Raw genomic sequence first — 18334 nt, forward strand, 5'->3', positions numbered from 1 at the left:
AATAGACATCCAAAAAAGTTCTGAAGACACACTTCAATACCAATCTCTTATAGTTTGGTATTGAAAACTCTGAAAATAGTCCCCTAAATCAGTTGGTGATGAGACAAACTAATACCGTACCACCCAACATACAACAGTTTCTGGACAGCACTGCTTACCAACCACCAATTAGAGTAAACCAAATTACCACGCAAAGCAAGAAATCTTATTTGGAACATTGGAATAAAGAAACTAAAACGCAAAACAATCTAAAATGTTATAGGGCCCTCAAACGAGATTACAACTATAGAGATAGATATAAGGCAGCGACAGATCCATACCAAGTTACAGACTCAGTGACCACCAATTGGCAATAGAGAAAGGAGGACACAAAAAGACATGGCTACCCAAAGAGGAGCCTGTATGTGGTCACTGTATGACAGAGGCGGTAGAGACAGAGATGCACATCCTTCTTCAATGTGAGAAAATCAAAGACCAGAGAACACTACTTTGAGAAATTAAACTCAATTATACCACATTTTACAGATTGGGAGATGATCACAAATTAAGAATATTGTTAGGAGAGAGACAAACAGCAAATCTTGCTGCCAAATATGTTTCATCATGTCATAGCTTGAAAGACAGTGAGTGACCTTAAGATAAAACACACACACAATTCTTTGGATCATTACATTATGCAGGGACCCAGACCCCACACTGTCGAAGACAACACACACTCCCATATGTTTTTCTTTTTCTTTCCATCTATACAGTAGGTCTTGTATTGTAAATGTTTTGTATGCTTTGGCAATACATACTGCCTGAATGTCATGCCAATAAAGCAACTTTGAAGTGAGCGAGCAAGAGAGAGAAGACAGAGATGCAGTGAATAACCATATGGACGTGTTGTAGTAAATGCCAACTCACATCAGTATTAATACCATGTCATCTGTTCATTATTGTTCCAATGTTGCAACACGCCTCAGGCAAACAGGCCTGAAAACTACTCAAGGCAACCTTGCTTTGGAATGGATTCACATACTCTAAAATAGGGCTGTGACATTTTGTCATATAATTTGGTCAGCTGGTGATTGTCAAGCAAATAACTGCCGGTCTCACGGTAATTGACCGTTAATTAACATAAACATATTTAGCATCTCCTGGCTTCCACGCATAGCCTACAAGCCACTGATGCAGACCTTTGGAACATCTACAAGTCTAATTGTTACAGGAGGGGGTCGCAGTTCCTGAGCCATCCACTAGGTGTCCTCCGACAACCGTAGGCACCTTCTCACTTACAGTCTGGACTAATCATGATCCTATTGGTGTCACCTGTGTCTACCTGTTCACCTGCGTATTTATGCCCTCACTTCCCTGTGTTCCCTTGCTCAATTTTCTCTGCTAGTTTCTCTTTGCTCAGCAGTACTAATCAGTGTATGATTGGAGACGTATGTACAGGTACTCGAGAAGTGTTCTCCCTGTTTCTTTATTATTTCAGTCATAGTTACTATTTCATATTTTGGCTGTCAGCCTGTTTTTTGAGACTTATTTGCTCCACCTTTCTTTTATCGTGTTAAGTCTGTTATTTTGTATCCTGGCTTCGGGACCACCAGTAAAGATCCTTGTTTCACCATCTCTGCCTGCTGCCTACTGTCTATCCTGCACCGCACCTGGGTCACACCTCACACCAAACCTTACACTAATAAAGCCATGTAATATAGAAAAATACACCATCACAATAAATCCATTATTTATTTTAGACAGGTCTAAAGAAGCATGATATGAAGAAAATGTAGTCTATTTCAGAAGAACAGAATAGCATACTCTGAGTTGTCCTTATGTTAGGCCCTGATCTGGCTATGGGCTACACTAGTTCATTTAGCAGACAAGATTTGCTTAGAATTCCGTGGCATTATTTTATATTATTTCATAGCATGAAGAATACAATTCAACATAGCTGAATGAAATAGAAAGGATATTTTCTCCTAACGATCTGAGGGAGTGAGCACATGCAGCTATTCTGTGTTGAGTGGTTAACAAAGAAACAGGTCCTCCCTATATGCTTAATTTAGAGTTATTTATGCAACTTTAGTAGTATACAAACGTTGGGCATATTCTTTAGATTTTTAATACATTCTAAGGCTGCATGATGCAGCAGTAATGATGATTTAAAAAAAAAACTTGCATGAAAGGCATGAACTCTGCTTTGTTATTTGCTCAGGCTGCATACATTTCAGTCTCTCATTCACAATTTGACAAGAACTTGATAATGCCTCGAATTTCCTGGCGGCATCCTCTTTGTGTGGCCGTAATGCCCCTAAAAAAATCCATGCCTTTAGCGGCCAGTGGCCATTGTGCCCTTGGGTTGAATATAATAATTATAATCTTCTTCCGGCTGCGTGCTCTGAAGCACCTCTCACTCACATGGATCGGGTCTTTCTCACAGGCTACAAGGGAAGACAGACACTTCGGGGATGCAACTGTGTGTATCCTATCCAATTCTGAGGCGCACATTGAAGATATTGGAAGAACTGTCCACATTTACAGTACCAGTCAAAAGGTTGGACAATCAATCAATCAAATGTTATTTATAAAGCCCTTTTTACATCAGCAGATGTCAGAAAGTGCTATACAGAAACCCAGCCTAAAAACCCAAACAGCAAGCAATACAGATGTAGAAGCACGGTAGCTAGTAAAAACTCCCTAGAAAGGCAGAAACCTAGGAAGAAACCTAGAGAGGAACCAGGCTCTGAGGGGTGGCCGGGTGGCGATTATAAGAGTACATGGCCAAATAATAATGACAGTGGTTGTAGAGATTGCAACAGGTCAGTGCATCAGGAGTAAATGTCACTTGGCTTTTCATAGCCGGGCATTTAGAGGTTGAAATAGCAGGTGCGGTAGAGAGAGAGAGTTGAAAACAGCAGGTCTGGGACAAGGTAGCACGTCCGGTGAACAGGTCAGGGTTCCATAGCCGCAGGCGGAAGAGTGGAAACTGGAGCAGCAGCACGACCGGGTGGACTGGGGACAGCAAAGAGTCATCAGGCCAGGTAGTCCTGAGGCATGGTCCTAGGGCTCAGGTCCTCCGGGATGGGAGGGAGAGGGAGGTTTTCAAGGGTTTTTCTTTATTTTTACTAGTTTCTACATTGTAGAAAAGTAGTGAAAACATCAAAACTATGAAATAACACATATGAAATCATGTAGTAACTAAAGAAGTGTTAAACAAATCAAAATATATTTGAGATTTGAGATTCTTCAAATAGCCACACTTTGCCTTGATGATAGCTTTAGACACTCTTGGCATTCTCTCAACCAGCTTCACCTGGAATGCTTTTCCAACAGCTAAAGGAATTCCCACATCAGATGAGCACTTGTTGGCTTCTTTCCCTTCACTCTGCGGTCCTACTCATCCCAAACATCTCAATTGGGTGGAGGTCGGGGGATTGTGGAGGCCAGGTCATCTGATGCAGCACTCCTTCGCTCTCCTTCTTGGTAAAATAGCCCTTACACAGCCTGGAGGTGTGTTGGGTCATTGTCCCATTGAAAAACATATGATACTCCCACTAAGCCCAAACCAGATGGGATATCACTGCAAAATGCTGTGGTAGCCATGCTGATTAAGTGAGCCTTGAATTCTAAATAAATCACAGACAGTGTCACCAGCAAAGCACCCCCACACCATAACATCTCCTCCTCCTCCATGCTTTACGGTGGGAAATACACATGCGGAGATCATCCGTTCACCCACACCGCATCTCACAAAGACACAGTGGTTAGAACTAAAAATCTCTAATTTGGACTCCAAAGGACAAATTTCCACCGGTCTAATGTCCATTGCTCGTGTTTCTTGGCCCAAGCAGGTCTCTTCTTATTATTGGTGTCCTTTAGTAGTGGTTTCTTTGCAGCAATTTGACCATGAAGGCCTGATTCACACGGTCCCCTCTGAACAGTTGATGTTGTGATGTGTCTGTGACTTGAACTCTGAAGCATTTATTTGGGCTGCAATTTCTGAGGATGGTAACTCTAATGAACTTATCCTCTGCAGCAGAGGTAACTCTGGGTCTTCCATTCATGTGGGGTCCTCATGCGAGCTAGTTTCTTTCTCTTGATGGTTTTTGCGACTGCACTTGAAGACACTTTCAAAGTTCATGTCTTAAAGTAATGATGGACTGTCGTTTCTCTTTGCATATTTGAGCTGGTCTTGCCATAATATGGATTTAGCCCCATTTGGTAAAATACCATATTCTGTATATCCCCCTCTACCTTGTCACAACACAACTGATTGGCTCAAACGCATTAAGGAGGAAAGAAATTCCACAAATTAACTTTTAAGAAGGCACACCTGTTAATTGAAATGCATTCCAGGTGATTACCTCATGAAGCTGGTTGAGAGAATGCCAAGAGTGTGCAAAGCTGTCATCAAGGCAAAGGGTAGCTACTTTGAAGAATCTCAAATATAAAATAAATGTGGATTTGTTTAACACTTTTTTGGTTACATGATTCCATGTGTGTTATTTCATAGTTTTGATGTCTTCACTATTATTCTACAATGTAGAAAATAGTAAAAATAAAGAAAAACCCTTGAATGAGTAGGTGTGTCCAAACTTTTGACTGGTACTGTAAATCATGTTAAATAGTAATATAACCTGGTATCATGGACATCATGAAAAAAGCAGTTTATAACCCGACATTGAAATTGTGTTACCAGAACATCTAGTTATGAGAACATGTAAAAGCACATTAAATATGGAACTAAACAGTAAAAAAGTGCACTATTGCTTTACAAGAGAGGCTTCCCTCTCTTCACAGGAGTTCCTTTCTGATTCCCTTCAAGCTTCTTTTGTAACCTTTATAGTCCTCTAAAATGTTGTCAAATAACATGTAGTTGGTTCAATTTCATGTAACTACACAGACGGGCCTTCCTTTGGCCAATGTTCCCTGCACCTTATATGTAGTTACTGTGAGCTGAATAGTAACATGTTGGCACTTGGAAAAGCTTTAGCTATAAATCAATTCCAATATCATTACATGGTATAATTGCAACTTAATGTGTGATTGCCAGTTCCAGTTTCACGCAGCCACAAACAACGCATTTTGGATTGGCTCAGGTAAAAAAAAATATTTAACTAGACAAGTCTTTTAAGAACAAATTCTTATTTACAATGACGGCCTACCCCGGCCAAACCCAGACGAAGCTGGGCCAATTGTGCACCGCCCTATGGAACTCCCAATCACGGCCGGATTGTCAGATTGTGATACAGCCTGGACTCGAACCAGGGTCTGTAGTGATGCTCTAGCACTGTGATGCAGTGCCTTAGACCGCTGCACCACTCGGGAGCCCCAAATGGTGAGCTCCAGTTTAGGGGTGTGGTAGTGGTGTCAGGTGGGGCCTGCAGAGTGGTATAGTCCACAGAGAAAGACACTCATTAGACACTCATTAGTGGTCATGAACACACAGGTGACACGTGTGGTATTCCTCCACAACAGTCTCCTGTCCTTCCATACACACTCTGAATCCAGGACCCACACACTGTTCATCTTCTTCCCACTGGTCTACACTCTCAGGTGTGTGTGACGGGCCCAGTCGGACCTCCTCGTACCACTTACTGGTCAGCGTTTTCATCTGGATCCGAGCGTGCAGGAGGTCCAGAAACCCACACATATAAAAAACACACACACACACACACACACACAAACATGAGAACAACACACGCATAAGCATGCACGTACATCCACACGCAGACACTCTAACTCACACACTCAGAGCAAAGGAAAACATCTGAGGAATTGAAAGGAGTGGAGATCAAGGGATATACAAAAGTATGTAGACACCTCTTCAAATTAGTAGATTCTGCCTTTTCAACCACACCCCTGTAGCACGTACCGCGTAAAAATGGTCTGTCCTCGGTTCTCGGTTCCAAACTGCCTCTGGAAGCAATGTCAGCATAAGAACTGTTCGTCGGGAGCTTCATGAAATGGGTTTCATGGCCGAGCAGTCGCACACAAGCCTAAGATCACCATGCTCAATGCCAAGCGTCAGCTGGAGTGGTGTAAATCTCGCCGCCATTAGATTCTGGAGCAGTGGAAACGCGTTCTCTGCAGTGATGAATCACGCTTCACCATCTGGCAGTCCGACGGACGAATCTGGATTTGGCGGATGCCAGGAGAACGCTACCTGCCCAAATACATAGTGCCAACTGTAAAGTTTGGTGGAGGAGGAATAATGGTCTGGGGCTGTTTTTCATGGTTCGGGCTAGGCCCCTTAGTTCCAGTGAAGGGAAATCGTAACGCTACAGCATACAATGACATTCTAGATGATTCTGTGCTTCCAACTTTGTGGCAACAATTTGGGGAAGGCTCTTTCCTGTTTCAGCATGACAATGCCCCCATGCACAAAGCAAGGTCCATACAAAAATTATTTGTCGAGATAGGTATGGAAGAACTTTACTGGCCTACACAGAGCCCTGACCTCAACCCCATCGAACACTTTTGGGATGAATTGGAACGCCGACTGCGAGCCAGGCCATATCGCCCAACATCAGTGCCTGACCTCACTAATGGTTGTGGCTGAATGGAAGCAAGTCCCTGTAGCAATGTTCCAACATCTAGTGGAAACCCTTCCCAGAATAATGAAGGCTGTTATAGCAGCAAAGGGGGGACCAACTCCATATTAATGCCCATGATTTTCTAATGAGATGTTCAACGAGCAGGTGTCCACATACTTTTGGTAATGTACTGTAAGTGTCTTTTAAACTAATATGACTGGGCGCTTATGAATTAAATATGAACATAAGGTGGGATTACATGGATAACATGCATGTCATATATATATACACACAGAGACAGACTGGATTTCAGGCTAAGTGCTTGCTATTGTGTGTGTTAAAGCTGAAATCCTTAATGGTGAAACAGCCACGTCTGTTTGCGATATAACAACAAATTAGTTATTACAAACCACAAACACTGCTTTCTTCCCCTCGGACATCATTGCACGTGCAATAGAAGAGCACTACATTTACTGCAATTGATATTACCATTCTGCACAACGTCTCCTCAGCTCGGCGACAAAAACAATAACAGCGGTGGTGGGGCGGCCGTGGCGCTGTTTCCGCCTACTGCGGATTGCATCTTTAACGTCTGCTTGTGTATGTCTACATGCACTACTCTATACGTGCACACAGTTAAAACGGTGCAGTGTTTTTAACAATTTTCTCAGTCTAGCTGAGGTTGATGTCCTTGCTCTTGTGTCAGGATTGGCTCTCCTCGTTGTCAATAATGTGGATGAGGGGCATGGTCCAGCTGCCGAGGAGGAGGATGGCGAAGAGGATGATGATGGTGCCAATTAACTGCCGCTTCTCTATGGGCCCTAACCCAAGATGAAGGCTCAGGGCATAGGTAATGGCACCTATCAGACCTAACAGAGGAGAGGATTGAGGGATGGAGAGAGAGATGAGAAAGGGAGAGTATTTGTTATTTCAGGTACCATAAAACAGGAGAGAGGGATGTGGTCCTCTGTAGCTCAGCTGGTAGAGCACGGTGCTTGTAACGCCAAGGTAGTGGGTTCGATCCCCGGGTCCACCCATACACAAAAATGTATGCACGCATGACTGTAAGTCGCTTTGGATAAAAGCATCTGCTAAATGGCATATTATTATTATTATTATTAGAGCCAAACAGATGGAGAATTATTAGAGAACTGCTCTACTTACCACTAAACCACATGATGAACATCATCTTAGGTGTGATCTTGTGGTCTCTGAAGACGTTGAGCAGGAAAGAGAGCGGGAAGATGTTCACCGCCCGACCTACTAACACCAGTACCTGGAGAGAGACGGAACAAAAAACTCAGAACACTAACTAACCTCTACCCCTAACCTACCAACACCTGGAAAGAGAACAAACAGCTTAACCCTAACCCTAGCTTCATGTCCACATCTCGGCTCAACCCCTAACACTAGCTTTAACCCTAACCCTAGCTTCATGTCCACATCTCGGCTCAACCCCTAACACTAGCTTTAACCCTAACCCTAGCTTCATGTCCACATCTCGGCTCAACCCCTAACACTAGCTTTAACCCTAACCCTAGCTTCATGTCCACATCTCGGCTCAACCCCTAACCCTAGCTTTAACCCTAACCCTAGCTTCATGTCCACATCTCGGCTCAACCCCTAACACTAGCTTTAACCCTAACCCTAGCTTCATGTCCACCTCTCGGCTCAACCAGTTGTTGTATAGTATAGAATGCTAATGCTAGGCTGTATCTGGTCACTACAGTTTGGGAGTACTTATTATACACCAGATGGCGAAGGACAGCTCAAACTTGTGAGGGAAGCTGAAGAGACCCAGGAAGGCAAACACACACGTCTCTGTGGACAAGAAAACAATAGGATAAAACATACATAATGTACATGCCATCTTACTGGTCTGTTATTACAGGATTTGGGGAAAAGGACAGGTGAGGGAGAAAGAGGAGTGCTGACCACACATGAAGGCCACCATGTGGAGGGTCTGCTGCATCAGGGTCTGAGTGACAGGAGACAGGTTGTGATGTGTGTAGTGTGACATCATGATCCCCGAAAACAGGATCGACATTATACCTGCACAGAGAGATAGGGAGGTGAGAGAGGTTAGCAATTGTGTGGAACAATTCATGACATTCCATTGTGTTTACACTGAATAGAGAGGACTCACCAAACAGTTTGATGCCCTCTACCAGGCCTTAGGGCAGGTAGGCAAAGTTGATCATCATGCCAAACTCTAGAGACGGGGTCTACCTCAGGTCAAAGTGTTTCAGGGACTGGCACAGGGGTTAAGGGTTAAGGGTCAAACTGAAACATGTTGAATGGGAATATTATTAACATATTAACCAAAACGCTCAATCACACACGGGCACACACACACAGAGAGGATACGATGGCAGAGATGAGTATGGTCAGGGCTCTGAGTGCAGCAGAACCGAAGAACATCTTGAGGAAGTATCCCAACGCCTGGAGGAACGTCTCCCAGCCCGTTACCAATGGCATTATCATCCCGGGCAAATCCCTCCGCCATACTGGACGACACAACTAGATAAAGAGAGGGAAAATAATACATTATCGTGATGTTAGGCATAGTGTGTTTAATCTTGTTTTATGTAAACCAATAATTACTTAGGTAATATATTACATTAGAATGGATTACCTTGGGGAGGGAATATGTAAACCAGGACTGCCAAACCCTGTTCCTGGAGAGTTACCGTCCTGTAGGTTTTTTCTCCAACACTAATCTAGCACACCTGATTCTAATAATTAGCAGGTTGATAAGATGAATCAGGTTAGTAACACTTTGGGTTGGAGCGAAAACCTACAGGAGGGTAGCTTTCCAGGAACAGGGTTGGGCAACCGTGATGTAAACCATTTCAACTTAAAAGTGTATATGCTTTTTATTTTGCCAGAGGGCCATAGAGTAATTAATCCAACATGCACTACTACAATGTCACCCTAGAGGGCAGTCACGTTGCACCACTAAATACTGTCTACTGTGTGTGTGTCTGCAATCCCTCTATTGAGAACCTGTTCTCCCAACACAGGGTTATCAGATTGCGCTGTACAGATCTGAGAAGTGACAACAGTCTTCCCCTATGACCGAGTCAGTCAAAGATTAAACAAGGGACACAGTATATCTAATGTCTGAATACAACACAGGAGGTTGGTGTCACCTTAATTGGGGAGGACGGGCTTGTGGTGATGGCTGGAGCGGAATTAGTGGAATGGTATCAAATACATCAACCACATGATACCATGTGTTTGATGCCATTCCATTTGCTCCGTTCCAGCTATTATTAATGAGCCATCTTCCCCTCAGCAGCCTCCACTGGAATACAATAGCTCCTTAGATCAAACAAGTAAAATATACTAAGAACTATAAAACTACCTGTTTACCCTTTTTGTAAACATCTGTCACCGATGGGGTGAAACAAACCCGTTGTCTGTCCCTGTCCCAGTCTCTGAGCCACAGAAACAGATTGGGACTCTTCCAACTGGAGTGGGTATGGCCTGTTTCAACCCATTAGTGACAAGTGTTTACTGAAAGGGCACCACTTTTGTTTTGAGCAAAGGATATTATTGTTTGATCTCAGGATCTGGCACTCCAGTGTCTATGAAGCGTTCTCAAGTGTCTCTCTCTTTGTCTGAATAAAGATCCAATGATGAGCTTTACCATGCTGTTCCCAGAACCTTATAGGTGGCATTCGCCAACTGATCTAACCATCACCGTCATGACATACATAGAGGAGCAGGGTAAAAGCACAGATCTGGCTAGATCAAATAACAGCCAGACGATCATTGATACCACCAAATAGTGCTAATGATCTGGCAGTGGCATGTGTTTTCACAGCTAGTCGAATTACTACCATTAGCTGGCTATCCCACCCACTATCAGCGGTCAACTGCTGGCCTATCCACTATGCATGGGTTAATTTACTTTATATGGGCGAGGAGACACTTGAGGGCACCATGGTTGTGACACAGAGACACACAGAGAGAGAGAGAGAAAGAGACAGAGAGAGGAGTGGCAATAACAGGCTGAATGTTTCCGTCAAACCAGTCTGTCAGGATTCAGTATGTAATGTCTTGTACAGCCGAGGTAATTGAGGTAGATATGACATATACAGTGGCATGCGAAAGTATTCACCCTACTTGGCATTTTTCCTATTTTGTTGCCTACAACCTGGAATTAAAATGGAGTTTTTGGGGGTTTGTATCGTTTGATTTACACAAGATGTCTACCACTTTGAAGATGCAAAATATTTTTTATTGTGAAACAAACAAGAAATAAGGCAAAAAAACAGAAAACTTGAGCGTGCATAACTATTCACCGAACCCTGATCTGTACTTCTCAACAACTTTGTCCCTGACCTGTTTGGAGAGCTCCTCGGTCTTCATGGTGCCGCTTGCTTGGTGGTGCTCCTTGCTTAGTGGTGTTGCAGACTCTGGGGCCTTTCAGAATATACTGAGATCATGTGACAGATCATGTGACACTTAAATAAAGTCCACCTGTGTGCAATCTAAATAATTATGTGACTTCTGAAGGTAATTGGTTGCACAATATCTTATTTAGGGGCTTCATAGCAAAGGGGGTGAATGCATATGCACGCACCACTTTTCCGTTATTTATTTTTTTTGAATTTTATGAAACAAGTAATTTTTTTAATTTCACTTCACCAATTTGGACAATTTTGTGTATGTCCATTACATGAAATCCAAATAAAAATCCATTTAAATTACAGGTTGTAATGCAACAAAATAGGAAAAACGCTAAGGGGGATGAATACTTTTGCAAAACACTCCTCTGCAAACTGTTGATTCTGATTCTGAATAACACCTGCTTCTAATCACACACAAGAAGAGAGATATGTGAAAAGAAAGCTTGGCATGTTCTGGCATGTTTCTGGTGGTGGTTAGGCTGTAGGATTGTCAGAACTGTTACTGTGCATGCCTCAGTCAGGCTGTGAAATAAGTCACTCTCTTTCCTCGGAGCTTTGTGTGTTGTTCTTTGCTATCAGCATAAAGCAAACGTACACACACACACAGCATAAAGCAGAGCGGGTCAAAAGGTCAAAGGTCGGGAGAAGACTGGGGCGCCACAGAGGAGCATGGAAGCTCAGCTGATTTACAAGGACAACACTGAGACAGAGCGTGACTGCACCGACTCTAAGAATAATACTGGCCTTTTCCAGAAGATGTAAGATGCCTGGATAAAATGTAGTGCCTAGATAAAACAGTATGTGGAGGAAGAGAGGAGGAAAGGAGGATCAGTAGGAGGAGTACGTACTCGGTGAGTACGATGGAGACAGCGTTGTTGAGGATGCTCTCTCCAAACACCAGCATGTTGAGTACAGGGTCCACGTTGAGGGCATTGAAGATGGCGATGGTCGCTACGGGGTCCACGGCTGAGATCAGAACCAAACGCAACGCTACCGGAGTGAGAGGTACAAGAATGTGTTGGACAAGACTTTGGATTTGCAATTATTTTAAAAGATAGAAAGGTCAGTGTACTAGGCTATATTCATCACTGTTAAAACACTCAGAGCATGCGCTGAGCAGCTGGCAGGCATCTTCACTGTAATTTTCAAACTCTCCTTGTCGCAGTCTGTAATCGCCACATGTCTCAAGCTGACCACCATCATTTCTGTTCCCAAGAACTCTAAGGTTACCTGCCACAATGACTACTGTCCTGTAGCACTAACATATGTAATCATGAAGTGCTTTGAAAGGCTGGTCATGGCAAACATCACCTCCATCATCCCAGACACCCTAGGCCCACTACAATTCGCATACCGCCCCAACAGATGTACAGACAACGCAATCTCAATTGCACTCCACACTGCCCTCTCCCACCTGGACAAGAGGAATACCTATGTGAGAATACTGTCATTGACTACAGCTCAGCGTTCAACACCGTAATGCCCTCCAAGCTCGTCACCAAGCTCGGGACCCTGGGACTGAACACCTCCCTCTGCAACTGGATCCTGGACTTCCTGACAGGTCGACCCCAGGTGGTGAAAGTAGGTGTCAGGGTAGCTGTAGGTGGGTGTGGTGGTGGAATCAAGCGCAGGACGCACGAAGTAAGTCAAACGACTTTAGTGGCGTAGCAAATTGCACAGCACGAAAACAAATGCCCTGAGGCGAGAAACTCCGTACACAGGCGAAATAAAACGGGCGCACTAAACACGTGCGACAAAATACTCCAAAGTACAAATGGAGAGCAGCTCAACCGAGCAAACTGTAGAGACACAAGCCATACGCATGACAGTGAAAACAATAACACACAACACTAGACAAACACAACGAGAACTTATAGGACACTAATTACACTAAACGATAACAGGTGTAACAACAATCAGACAAAAGCAAACGAACATAGAAACATGCAACGGTGGCAGCTAGTATTCCGGAGACGACGAACGCCGAAGCCTGCCCGAGCAAGGAAGAGAGGCAGCCTCGGCCGAAACCGTGACAGTACCCCCCCCTTGACACGCGGCTCCAGACGTGCGCCGACTCCGGCCTCGGGGACGACCAGGAGGACGCGGAGCAGGGTGCGTCGGGTGCCCACGATGGAATTCCGTCAGGAGAGACGGGTCCAAAATGTCTCTCCTCGGCACCCAGCACCGTTCCTCCGGGCCGTACCCCTCCCACTCCACTAGATATTGGAGACCCCCCATCCGACGTCTCGAATCCAAGATGGACCGCACGGAGTACGCCGGTGCCCCCTCGATGTCCAATGGGGGCGGAGGAGTCTCCCTGATCTCACTTTCTTGGAGTGGGCCAGCTACCACCGGCCTGAGAAGAGACACATGGAACGAGGGGTTAATACTTTTATACTCAACGGGTAGTTGTAATTTGTAACACACCTTGTTCAACCTTCTCAGGACTTTAAATGGCCCTACAAACCGCCGACCCAGTTTCCGACAGGGCAGGCGGAGGGGCAGGTTTCTGGTAGAGAGCCAGACTCGATCACCAGGTGCGTACACCGGTCCCTCACTGCGGTGGAGATCGGCGCTCGCCTTATGACGACGGAGGGCCCGCTGCAGGTGGACGTGTGCAGCGTTCCATGTCTCCTCCGAGCGCCGCACCCACTCATCCACCGCAGGAGCCTCGATCTGGCTCTGCTGCCAAGGTGCCAGAACCGGCTGGTAACCTAACACACATTGGAAAGGGGTTAGGTTAGTGGAGGAATGGCGTAGGGAATTCTGGGCCATTTCGGCCCAGGGAACGTACCTTGCCCACTCCTCCGGCCGGTCCTGGCAGTATGTTCTACGAAACCTACCCACATCCTGGTTCACACGTTCCACCTGCCCATTACTCTCCGGGTGGTAACCCGAGGTGAGGCTCACCGAGACCCCCAACCGCTCCATAAACGCTCTCCAGACTCTGGAGGTAAATTGGGGACCTCGATCAGACACAATATCCTCGGGTACCCCGTAGTGCCGGAACACATGGGTGAATAGTGCTTCGGCGGTTTGCAGGGCAGTAGGAAGGCCCGGCATAGGGAGCAAACGACAGGCCTTAGAAAACCGGTCCACAACGACCAGTATGGTGGTATTCCCCTGTGAAGGAGGAAGGTCAGTGAGGAAATCCACCGAGAGGTGAGACCATGGTCGTTGTGGAACGGGCAGGGGTAGTAACTTACCCCTAGGCAGATGTCTAGGCGCCTTACACTGGGCGCACACCGAGCAGGAGGAAACATAAATCCTCACATCCCTCGCCAACGTGGGCCACCAGTACTTGCCACTAAGACAGTGCACTGTCCGGCTGATACCAGGATGTCCAGAGGAGGGTGACGTGTGAGCCCAATAGATCAATCGATCCCGAACCTCGAGCGGAACGTACTTCCGACCCTCCGGGCATTGAGGTGGACTAGGGTCGGTGCGTAACGCCCGCTCGAGTTCAGCATCGACCTCCCACACTACCGGTGCCACCAGACAAGACTCCAGCAGTATGGGAGTGGGCTCCACGGACCTCTCCTCCGTGTCATACCGCCGAGACAGTGCGTCTGCCTTACCGTTCTGTGACCCAGGGATGTACGTGATCTTAAATGTGAACCGGGTCAAAAACATATTCCACCTCGCCTGGCGAGGGTTCAGCCTCCTCGCTGCCCGGATGTACTCCAGGTTACGGTGGTCCGTCAAAATGAGGAAAGGGTGTTGAGCCCCCTCAAGCCAGTGCCTCCACACCTTTAGGGCCTGTACCACGGCTAACAGCTCCCTGTCCCCTACGTCATAGTTTCGCTCCGCCGGACTGAGCTTCTTGGAATAAAAAGCACAGGGGCGGAGTTTAGGTGGCGCGCCGGACCGTTGCGAAAGCACGGCTCCTACACCGGCCTCTGACGCGTCCACCTCTACCTGAAATGGCAAAGAGGGATCCGGATGCGCCAGCACCGGGGCCGAGGTAAACAGGTCCTTCAGCCTCCCAAACGCCCTGTCCGCCTCGGCTGACCACTGCAGACGCACCGGACCCCCCTTCAAAAGAGACGTTATGGGAGCTGCCACCTGTCCAAAACCCCGGATAAACCTCCGGTAGTAATTCGCAAACCCCAAAAACTGCTGCACCTCCTTCACAGTGGTTGGCGTTTGCCAATTACGCACGGCCGACACCCGGTCTACCTCCATCTTCACCCCTGACGCAGACAACTGATAACCCAAAGAGGAGACCGACTCCTGGAAGAACAGACACTTCTCTGCCATGACATACAGGTCGTGCTCCAACAGCCTCCGCAACACTCGGGCGCACCAGGGCCACATGCTCGACTCAGGTAGGCGAGTACACGAGAATGTCATCTATGTACACGACCACCCCCTGCCCCTGCATGTCCCTGAAGATCTCATCCACGAATGATTGGAAAACTGAAGGAGCGTTCATCAACCCGTATGGCATGACAAGATACTCGTAATGGCCCGAGGTGGTACTAAAGGCTGTCTTCCATTCATCGCCCCCCCTAATGCGCACCAAGTTGTACGCGCTCCTGAGATCTAATTTAGTGAAGAAACGCGCCCCGTGCAATGACTCCGTCATGGTCGCAATCAGCGGGAGTGGATAACTGTACTTCACCGTGATCTGATTGAGACCACGGTAGTCAATGCACGGGCGTAACCCCCCATCCTTTTTCTTCACAAAAAAGAAACTCGAGGACGCAGGGGAAGTGGAGGGCCGTATGTATCCTTGTCTCAGAGATTCGTCTATGTAAGTCTCCATAGCTCTCTTCTCCTCCTGAGACAGAGGATACACATGGCTCCGTGGGAGCGCAACTCCTGCCTGGAGGTCTATCGCACAATCTCCCTGCCTATGGGGAGGCAACTGCGTCGCCCTCGACTTACTGAACACAATAGCCAAATCCCCATACTCAGGGGGAACGTGCAATGCGGGCACCTGGTTTGGACTCTCCACCGAGGTAGCCCCTACGGAAATGCCTAAACATCGACCCACACACTGGGCAGACCACTCCATCAGAGCCCTCTCCTGCCACGAAATCGTTGGGTTGTGGGTACTCAACCAGGGCATGCCCAGCACCACCGGATACGCAGGCGAGTCGATCAGAAATAGCTGGATCATCTCCTGATGACCCCCCTGCGCACACATCCTAAGTGGTGCCGTGACCTCCCTGATCAAGCCAGCACCCAACGGACGGCTATCTAGGGCATGAACGGGGAAGGGAACGTCAACAGGGAGAAGGGGAATCCCTAAGGCTAAACAAAATTTCTTATCAACAAAATTCCCAGCCGCGCCTGAATCTACCAGCGCCTTATGCTGGGAATGAGGTGCTACCTGTGGAAAACGCACAGGTATACAGAAATGTGCAACAGAGAGCTCTGGGTGAGTGGGGCGCCTACTCACCTGGAAGGACTCCCCAGTGCGGGACCTGTCGTCTTCTCCCCTAGGAGGCCATCCCCAGCACCTAGCCGCGGTGTGTCCTCCCCGACCACAGTTGGTGCAGGAGATGGACCCCCTCGTCATCCGACCCCTCCTCTCTCTAGCGCCAGCGCCCCCGAGCTCCATGGGGCACGGCTCGGAGGCGCTGGAGGGTGAAATGGACGGACCCCCCTCGGGACGTCCGCGGGTAGCTAGCAGGGTATCCAGCCTGATGGACATGTCGACCAACTGGTCGAACGAGAGGCTGGTGTCCCTACAGGCCAGCTCCCTACGGACGTCCTCACGTAGACTACATCGGTAGTGATCGATGAGGGCCCGCTCATTCCACCCTGCATCCGCCGCTAGAGTACGGAATTCTAAGGCGAACTCCTGGGCACTCCTCTTCCCCTGCCGGAGGCAGAACAGACGCTCCCCCGCCGCTTTCCCCTCCGGGGGATGGTCGAACACCGCCCTGAAGCGGCGGGAGAACTCGTCGTAGGTGATGGTGGTAGCGTTTATTCTCCTCCACTCTGCGTTGGCCCATTCCAACGCCTTACCGGAAAGGCAGGAGATCAGGGTGGACACGCTCTCGTGTCCCGAGGGCGCCGGGTGCACGGTGGCCAGGTAAAGCTCCACCTGGAGAAGGAATCCCTGACACCCGGCAGCGGTCCCATCGTAGGCCCTCGGGAGCGAGAGTCGAACTCCTCTGGGTTCCGGAGCGGGAATGGGCTGACTTGCCGATGGTGCGGGCAGGGAGGATGGTGGTGGAGGTGTCCCTCGGGTCTCCCAGCCTCGGATGGTGGTGATCACCTCCTGCAGTGCGGACCCCATCCGCAGGATCTGTTCATTCTGCTCGCGGACCCTGTCCTCCAGCGTCGCCTGTGCTGCTGCGGCTCCTGCTGATTCCATTCTTGTGGTGTGTTATTCTGTCAGGGTAGCTGTAGGTGGGTGTGGTGGTGGAATCAAGCGCAGGACGCACGAAGTAAGTCAAACGACTTTAGTGGTGTAGCAAATAGCACAGCAAAGAAAACAAATGCCCTGAGGCGAGAAACTCCGCACACAGGCGAAATAAAACGGGCGCACTAAACACGTGCGACAAAATACTCCAAAGTACAAATGGAGAGCAGCTCAACCGAGCAAACTGTAGAGACACAAGCCATACGCATGACAGTGAAAACAATAACACACAACACTAGACAAACACAACGAGAACTTATAGGACACTAATTACACTAAACGATAACAGGTGTAACAACAATCAGACAAAAGCAAACGAACATAGAAACATGCAACGGTGGCAGCTAGTATTCCGGAGACGACGAACGCCGAAGCCTGCCCGAGCAAGGAAGAGAGGCAGCCTCGGCCGAAACCGTGACAGTAGGCAACATCACCTCCGCAACGTTGACCCTCAACACAGGGGCCCCCCATGGGTGTGTGTAATTAGCTGCCCTCCTGTACTCCATGTTTACCCACGACTGTGTGGCCACACAAGACTGCAACTCAGGCCTACGACATAACAGTGTTAGGCCTGATCACCAACGGCGATGAGACAGCCTAAAGGGAGGAAGTCAGAGAACCGTCAGTGTGGTGCCAGGACAACAACCTCTCTCTTAATGTCAGCAAGACCAAGGAGCTGATTGTGGACTACAGGAAATGGGGTGAAGAGGGGGGTGCACACCACCATCCACATCGACGGAGCCGCAGTGGAGAGGGTCAAGAGCTTCAAGTTCCTCAGTGTCTATATCACTGAGCACTTAACATGGTCCTCTCACACCAGCACAGTCGTGAAGGTACGACAACACCTCTTCTCCCTCGGGAGTCTGAAACAATTTGGCATGGTGGTGGCAGCATCATGGTGGTGGTGGCAGCATCATGCTGAGGGGATGTTTTTCAGCGGCAGGGACTGGGAGACTAGTCAGGATCGAGGGAAAGATGAACGGAACAAAGTACAGAGAGATCCTTGATGAAAACCT

General features: G+C 47.6%; 1 pseudogene across 1 annotated transcript in view; it reads right to left on the reverse strand.

Moving 5' to 3' along the window:
- Positions 1–7193: 7193 nt before the first annotated feature.
- LOC311147578 (sodium/hydrogen exchanger 8-like) overlaps positions 7194–18334 on the reverse strand; it is a 51802-nt pseudogene continuing 40661 nt past the window's right edge. Inside the window, exons 3-9 of the transcript in view lie at positions 11788–11929; positions 8889–9028; positions 8668–8773; positions 8457–8573; positions 8266–8342; positions 7686–7797; positions 7194–7390 (exon numbers count right to left, since the gene is read on the reverse strand). The product of the transcript in view is annotated as a sodium/hydrogen exchanger 8-like (transcript). The remainder of the gene's footprint in view (positions 7391–7685; positions 7798–8265; positions 8343–8456; positions 8574–8667; positions 8774–8888; positions 9029–11787; positions 11930–18334) is intronic.

Source organism: Coregonus lavaretus (genome assembly GCF_964263955.1).
Source record: "Coregonus lavaretus genome assembly, chromosome: 20".
Classification (NCBI taxonomy): Eukaryota; Metazoa; Chordata; class Actinopteri; order Salmoniformes; family Salmonidae; genus Coregonus; species Coregonus lavaretus.